We start from the raw sequence: 8,218 nt of genomic DNA on the forward strand, positions 1-8,218 counted from the left end.
GGCGCAGCCCACCTGCTTCTACTGGGAGGAGAAATCGCATGTCTTTTGCACACTAACTCCTTAATATTATACCACAGGGAAGATAAACTCTTAATTCATGGCAAACTTGCTGGAACAAAGAAAACCAAAAAAGAGAACACAATGTTTCTTTGGAAGAGTCTTCTAGAATGCCTGGCAGGTCCTCAGAACTGCTGCCTCCATGATTAGCATGGTCAAGTATGTCTAACCTAGATAAGAGTATGGGGACCAACATGCTGTATTTGGCCACGGAAGCCCATCAGTGTAGTTGTGCCACGCTCTGTACTCTGTACGTACTGCAACATCATCTCTCCATGCTAGCAGCCTACCTCAGTCTACAGGAAATACACTATAAATCCCTATATGGGACTAGATATACTTTTATCATGATGCCATCCTTCCAGAAATGCTATTTCTACTTGGCTCAAAAATACCCTGACTCCAGGGGAACCAGCAGTTAGCGTAATGGCTGGGTCGCCGGACTCCCACGTAGTCGACCGCGGTTCGCGTCTCGGACCCGGTGGCTTAAAACTCACGCTGGGCACATGATCGTGCGTGCCCAAGATCTCGAGAGGAGAATGGAGGAGAAGGGATTGCGGCGTGGCCATCCCCCCTGGGGGGGGATTTCTCGCTTTCTATCTCTCTGTCTCTGTCTGTCTGTCTGGCGAGCACATGCGCCCTATGGTGAAAATCTCTCCAAAAAAAAAAAAAAAGAATACCCTGACTCCAGGGGAACCAGCAGTTAGCGTAATGGCTGGGTCGCCGGACTCCCACGTAGTCGACCGCGGTTCGCGTCTCGGACCCGGTGGCTTAAAACTCACGCTGGGCACATGATCGTGCGTGCCCAAGATCTCGAGAGGAGAATGGAGGAGAAGGGATTGCGGCGTGGCCATCCCCCCTGGGGGGGGATTTCTCGCTTTCTATCTCTCTGTCTCTGTCTGTCTGTCTGGCGAGCACATGCGCCCTATGGTGAAAATCTCTCCAAAAAAAAAAAAAAAGAATACCCTGACTCCAGGGGAACCAGCAGTTAGCGTAATGGCTGGGTCGCCGGACTCCCACGTAGTCGACCGCGGTTCGCGTCTCGGACCCGGTGGCTTAAAACTCACGCTGGGCACATGATCGTGCGTGCCCAAGATCTCGAGAGGAGAATGGAGGAGAAGGGATTGCGGCGTGGCCATCCCCCCTGGGGGGGGATTTCTCGCTTTCTATCTCTCTGTCTCTGTCTGTCTGTCTGGCGAGCACATGCGCCCTATGGTGAAAATCTCTCCAAAAAAAAAAAAAAAGAATACCCTGACTCCAGGGGAACCAGCAGTTAGCGTAATGGCTGGGTCGCCGGACTCCCACGTAGTCGACCGCGGTTCGCGTCTCGGACCCGGTGGCTTAAAACTCACGCTGGGCACATGATCGTGCGTGCCCAAGATCTCGAGAGGAGAATGGAGGAGAAGGGATTGCGGCGTGGCCATCCCCCCTGGGGGGGGATTTCTCGCTTTCTATCTCTCTGTCTCTGTCTGTCTGTCTGGCGAGCACATGCGCCCTATGGTGAAAATCTCTCCAAAAAAAAAAAAAAAGAATACCCTGACTCCAGGGGAACCAGCAGTTAGCGTAATGGCTGGGTCGCCGGACTCCCACGTAGTCGACCGCGGTTCGCGTCTCGGACCCGGTGGCTTAAAACTCACGCTGGGCACATGATCGTGCGTGCCCAAGATCTCGAGAGGAGAATGGAGGAGAAGGGATTGCGGCGTGGCCATCCCCCCTGGGGGGGGATTTCTCGCTTTCTATCTCTCTGTCTCTGTCTGTCTGTCTGGCGAGCACATGCGCCCTATGGTGAAAATCTCTCCAAAAAAAAAAAAAAAGAATACCCTGACTCCAGGGGAACCAGCAGTTAGCGTAATGGCTGGGTCGCCGGACTCCCACGTAGTCGACCGCGGTTCGCGTCTCGGACCCGGTGGCTTAAAACTCACGCTGGGCACATGATCGTGCGTGCCCAAGATCTCGAGAGGAGAATGGAGGAGAAGGGATTGCGGCGTGGCCATCCCCCCTGGGGGGGGATTTCTCGCTTTCTATCTCTCTGTCTCTGTCTGTCTGTCTGGCGAGCACATGCGCCCTATGGTGAAAATCTCTCCAAAAAAAAAAAAAAAGAATACCCTGACTCCAGGGGAACCAGCAGTTAGCGTAATGGCTGGGTCGCCGGACTCCCACGTAGTCGACCGCGGTTCGCGTCTCGGACCCGGTGGCTTAAAACTCACGCTGGGCACATGATCGTGCGTGCCCAAGATCTCGAGAGGAGAATGGAGGAGAAGGGATTGCGGCGTGGCCATCCCCCCTGGGGGGGGATTTCTCGCTTTCTATCTCTCTGTCTCTGTCTGTCTGTCTGGCGAGCACATGCGCCCTATGGTGAAAATCTCTCCAAAAAAAAAAAAAAAGAATACCCTGACTCCAGGGGAACCAGCAGTTAGCGTAATGGCTGGGTCGCCGGACTCCCACGTAGTCGACCGCGGTTCGCGTCTCGGACCCGGTGGCTTAAAACTCACGCTGGGCACATGATCGTGCGTGCCCAAGATCTCGAGAGGAGAATGGAGGAGAAGGGATTGCGGCGTGGCCATCCCCCCTGGGGGGGGATTTCTCGCTTTCTATCTCTCTGTCTCTGTCTGTCTGTCTGGCGAGCACATGCGCCCTATGGTGAAAATCTCTCCAAAAAAAAAAAAAAAGAATACCCTGACTCCAGGGGAACCAGCAGTTAGCGTAATGGCTGGGTCGCCGGACTCCCACGTAGTCGACCGCGGTTCGTGTCCCAGACGCGGTGGCTTAAAACTCACGCTGGGCACATGATCGTGCGTGCCCAAGATCTGGAGAGGAGAATGGAGGAGAAGGGATTGCGGCGTGGCCATCCCCCCTGGGGGGTGATTTCTCGCTTTCTGTCTCTATGTCTCTCTCTGTCTGTCTGGCGAGCACATGCGCCCTATGGTGAAAATCTCTCAAAAACAAACAAACAAACAAACAAACAAAAAAAACTGACTCCAGGCATTAAAAAAAAAAAAAAAACTACCAATAGATGCAAAACTCAATGGGCAAAAGTTAACAAAACAGGATATTTGCATATTCTCAAAGAAATGCCCAAGGTAGTTTTTAATTTCAGAGAGAAAAGAAGTAATTTTACAGTAGAGAAGCCCATCAGATAAAATGTAAACCAGGTGAGCATGATTAACCATGAGACATGAAATCATGTGCCCCTTGACATGACCGGAGGAGATGCGAGGAGATATAACCACAAGGTGCATGCCAGTCTTGATCCTAGTACAGAGGACATTTATCTAAAACTGAAATTCAAATTAGGTCTCTAATTTAGTTAATAGTATTTTGCTAATGTTAATTTCTTGGTTTTGATCAACACACTATTTTGTAAAATGTTAACATTGGGAAAATTGGATGATGGGTGTGCCCTCAGCAATGCTGATATTTTTGCAACTTTTTTTTTCCACTAGAGGGCGCGTGTGCATGCCAGAAAGAGGGAGAGGAGAAAACACCACCTCCTGTGGAGAACAGTCACACAGCAATCTCTTCTCCCTTCTTTTTGGGATTTTGGACATGCACATATGTGTGCCCAGCATGTCTCTCAAGCTGCCAGTTCCAGGACTAGAACCATACAGTCAGCCATATAGGATCCAGCTACCCTAACTACTAAGCCATGAGGAAAGTTTGCACTTTTCTATAAAACTAAAAAATATTTCAAAATTAGAAGTCAAGGTGGGGGACTCTGCCCCATATTGATGGTCTATAAAACCCTCAGTGTGCTGCCAGCGGGATCCAGCTACCCTAACTACCAAGCCATGGGGAAAGCCTGCACTTTTCTATAAAGCTAAAGTATATTTAAAAATTAGAAGTCGGGGTGGGGGACTCTGCCCCATATTGATGGTCTATAACCCCGAGTGTGCTGCCAGCACGATGCGGTCTGGATGCACCACATACACCCAGGAGACAGTTAACAGTGCATGTTCCACTCTTCAAAATAACTCAGTCTCTTGCTATCAAGAGGTCAGAATATTAAGACCTTTCAGAGGCCTAGGGTAATGTGGTGCTGGTGATATTGTGACCACCATATTACATTTTTATCAGTTCCCTTTGATATCATTACCTACTTCAGCCTCTTTACTGAGTATCTGAAAGAGCAGGGCAGGCTCTCCCAATAGGGTAAGTTAGAACAACACACAGTCCCTCACATCTAAAAACAAGTCTTTATCTGAGTTTGTGGCTGCACAGCACTCAATAAATGAATTATCATTTTCCTGGAAATGTGGTAGTGGCAACTCCTTCAGATTTCCCAGGAAAGAAAGTATTCAACAAAGTCACCATCGATGAACCGAATGAGAGCTCCAAAGGACTATGCCTTAGCTGGGTATTCATCTTATCTTTCCTCCAGGTAATCCAGCCAGAATTTTCAGATAAAGCTAACAGATAAGCTTCCATCCAATTCTCACTTTCCAGGGAAAACAACCTTTGTGGTTTCTCCCTGCAGCAGTCATGAGTCATCTGAAAACAAGGAAGAAAGCTACCAGAAACTCTCCTCAGGCTGAAACAGGTTTGCCAAGATCAGAGTACTGGTCATTCCTACACTGCTTCACCAATCACTTACTCTTTTTTCCTCTATCCCTCGTTCATCTCATCTCTCCCTCCCGCACTGTGAATTTCAAGGCTCAAGCTAACCAAGAAGCCACTGCTTTCCACCCTGGCTTTCCAAGAAGGACCCTTCCTGCTGCTGGTTAGTCATGGCTGGTGCTGGGAATATGCCATGTCATATGCCAGCACTCTCTCCAACCCAGGTCTCCTTGACATGTGCTGTCTTGTGCTGCTATAATAATCTCAAAATCTAATAACCTGAAAATTTATCCCAGAAGCTGGCTCCATTCAATCCAGCAACACACATACAGAAAAATACGCCTGTCCATAGCTCTTCTGGGAATACATGCCAATCCCCTTCCTCCTAGTTTACCTTCCTCATTGAACAGGGGTTTCATATTAAATCATTCTGATAACCAGGTGTAATCTGCTTGGAACATCACGATCATTTAAAATTCCATATATACTTAATGCCTCTTAGACTGCAGTGTTGAAAGAAGGTATAGTTAGAGTCACAGTTTTGGTATCTCTAGGACTGGGATTATTGTTCTGAACAGCTGTTAAACTTGTCACTTGCTTACGCATTTATTAAAAATAAAACTTACTCCATGTTTCCTCAATGTAGACACAGAAAACTAGCATTTCCAACACTACCAATATATTCCTTTTCCTGTTTATTTGCTCAGATTCTTAATCTTTTTTTAACCTCAAAATAAAAATTTCAATTATTTAAAGGCAACTAAAATAATAAAAAATAAAATAATTCTTCTAGTTTGTTTTAAAACACAATGTAGAATTTTACATTTTTTATGGTTTTCATCATAAAGATAAATCATTACACAAAGGACTATTTAAAAAGTCTTGTTATTTGAAATTTCTAGCTAAATGGGTTTTTTAATGATAAGTATTGACTGTACATAAGAACTGCATTAATAAAACTACTGAAAATTACCCAGTGACCTGAAATTACCCAGGGTTCAGGAAGATGAGTCTCTGTTGCTTGTCCTGCCTGAAAAGCTGCCTTTGTCTCCATATATAACCTATTTCTAAGTCATCTCAGTAGTTGTCATGCAATGTATTAGGAAAAGGATATTCTTCCCCAGTGCACTTGAAGACTTCCATTTTACCTGTATCTACTTCACAGCCTTGAAATATTAAAGATTGTCAAGAATGCACAAAATTGGAGCACAACATTAAAATATTTGCACAGAGATATTTACTTTCATATCACAGAAAAATCTCCAACCAAGGGCCATTCAGGATAAGAGTCCCTTTTACCAGGACTCTCCTTGGGTGCCCAATGAGTCTGCCAACAGTGGACTGGCTTTGCAAATAGACAATCCCTCAAGTTGCCAGTGGAGTACATACAAATCCACATTCTTGCTCCTAACCTCTATCTGTTCTGATATTTATTCTTTAGTAAAGAACATTCTGGTACTCTATACTTAACTAAGTCCCAACCATATCCCTAACAAAAGAAATGAGACCTGGTTGGTGCCAGGGGCAGGGTGCTTATCTGCAATGCTGGAGCCCCGTGTCTGTCTGGGGTTCATGTCCCAAGCTGGCCCTGAGTTGGCCTCAAATGTACCAGGCAAGTGCTTGTCTAAGATCCCAACTAGCTAGAAGGATAGCAGGAGGGGATCTATCTCATATATTCTCTCTTTCTGTCTCTCTCACTCATGAGAGAAATTTTTAAAAAAGAAATAAGCAAACAAAAGAAACAAGCTAAAAGTTGATAGGGAGACTTGCCCTAGTTATTTCCACGGGAATGCAAGGCACTTTTGCAAACATCATTTCCTTAAAAAGTGGGTCCTCCAATGAGTCCCAAAACATTAAGACTTAGGGTCACAGAGCAGGGGAATTTACTGTGTGTGTGTGAGAGAGAGTGAGAGAGAGAGAGAGGGAAAAAACTAGTAGTGACTAGGGAGAAAACAGTAGTGTTTTCCTATATGGTAGTCATTGTACATTTTACGTATAATCTACCACGGTAAGATTTTAGAAGTATATTTATGAAATATAACCCTTACAGTTTCTCCATTTGAAGGGATTAAGAGTGCTATGCACATTATCACAGACTTCAGAAAAGAAAAATAAGCTTTGAAGTCTTTGGCAAGTTTATAAAGCAGTTTATACTTATTTCTTCTTAACTTTCATAGAGCTACAAAACATCCCAGCAACTATCTAATCCTCTCATTTTAAGGATGAATCAGTGATGCCAGGGAATTCAAATAACTACCTGATATCTAACAGTCTTATTCCAATTCAAAATTCCTTCTACCATAGTTCACCTTTATCTCATCCATTATAAATCCTCCAATTATTCATCATAGAAACCTCTTTTATTTTGGGAATAATAAAGACAAAATATTAACACACATATAACAATTCCAAACTGACAGGTTTAATGATAATTAAATATTTTTATGTTACAAAATGGTAACTGAGGCCCAAGGAAATATATAGCTTCTATTTAATTCTCAGGGCAAATTCTGAGGACAAGGTAAAAAGTCGTTATCTCCTAACTGCTAGCTAACAGTTCTACACACCACAATAGTCCCTCAATTATTCTCAAACACTTTTTAGGAATTTCACAAAGAAGCCAGTTCCTTTTTACTTTTTTCTGTTCAAAAACATATTCTATATTTAAGCTGCATTTTTGAGGGCATTAGAAATATTTCAAATGTTTAAAATTTTTACTCAAAATCACTAAGCTCGGGGCCCGTAGGTGGCACAGTGGTTAAAGTGCTGTATTCCCACATGGCTGACCATGGTTCAAGTCCCAGGCCCAGAGGCTAGAAAATCATAAGGGGCACATGTGTGTGTGCCCAAAATCCCTAGAGGAGAATGGAGAAGGGATTGCAACACGGCCATCCTCCCTGGGGGATGACTTTACTTTCCCTCTCACTGTCTCCATCTCCTATGAGCACATATGCCCTATGGCAAAAACCTCACACACACACACACACACACACACACACACACACACACAGTGGTTATGTAGTGCTCTGCAATGCTGAAGCCACATAAGAAGGTACTAGGCTCACGTCCCGAGGTCTCCCTGCACACACTGGGTATGCGTACCTGCCTGTGATTTCCTGGCTGGCTGAGGCTAGGTGTGGATCACAACATGAAGACCCAGTGGGGACAGGTGGGGATATGTAACCTCCTTCCCCTTTTCTCCACTTCTCAAGAAATAAATAAATTTATTAAATTAAAACAACTAAGTTTATGTTACATAAATGTTATTAAAGCACTGTGACCATTCACCCTATTACTAAGTAAAACATTAATACAAATAAAAATAACTTACCAAGAACTGTCAGATGAATCTTCTTATTTGCAACACCAGGAGCTTTCTTTACTTTGCACTGATATAAGCCAATATCTGATAACTGTAAATTTGTTACATTTATTGATGCATCACCAGATTTGAGATCACTACTTGTAAAATGTACTCGCCCTTTCAGATCTTGATAGTAGTTATCATAAATTTTGTCTCCAGAATATAAAATAATCACTTGATCCACCTTCTAATTATCTGCTGGTGACAGCAGTCACTCAATGTCCAGTGGTCCTTGGTCTTCAG

At 44.5% G+C, this 8,218-nt stretch overlaps 1 protein-coding gene across 2 annotated transcripts in view; it reads right to left on the minus strand.

The window, feature by feature from the left end:
- CXADR (CXADR cell adhesion molecule) overlaps window positions 1–8,212 on the minus strand; it is a 42,527-nt gene extending 34,315 nt beyond the window's left edge. For both annotated transcript variants that reach the window (XM_014583098.1, XM_014583097.2), the window contains exon 1: window positions 7,943–8,212. The gene's annotated coding sequence lies outside the window, so the exon portion shown is untranslated. The remainder of the gene's footprint in view (window positions 1–7,942) is intronic.
- Between the last annotated feature and the right edge of the window lie 6 nt (window positions 8,213–8,218).

Source organism: Tupaia chinensis, unplaced genomic scaffold (assembly GCF_000334495.1).
Source record: "Tupaia chinensis unplaced genomic scaffold, TupChi_1.0 Scaffold144041_1, whole genome shotgun sequence".
Taxonomy (NCBI): Eukaryota; Metazoa; Chordata; class Mammalia; order Scandentia; family Tupaiidae; genus Tupaia; species Tupaia belangeri.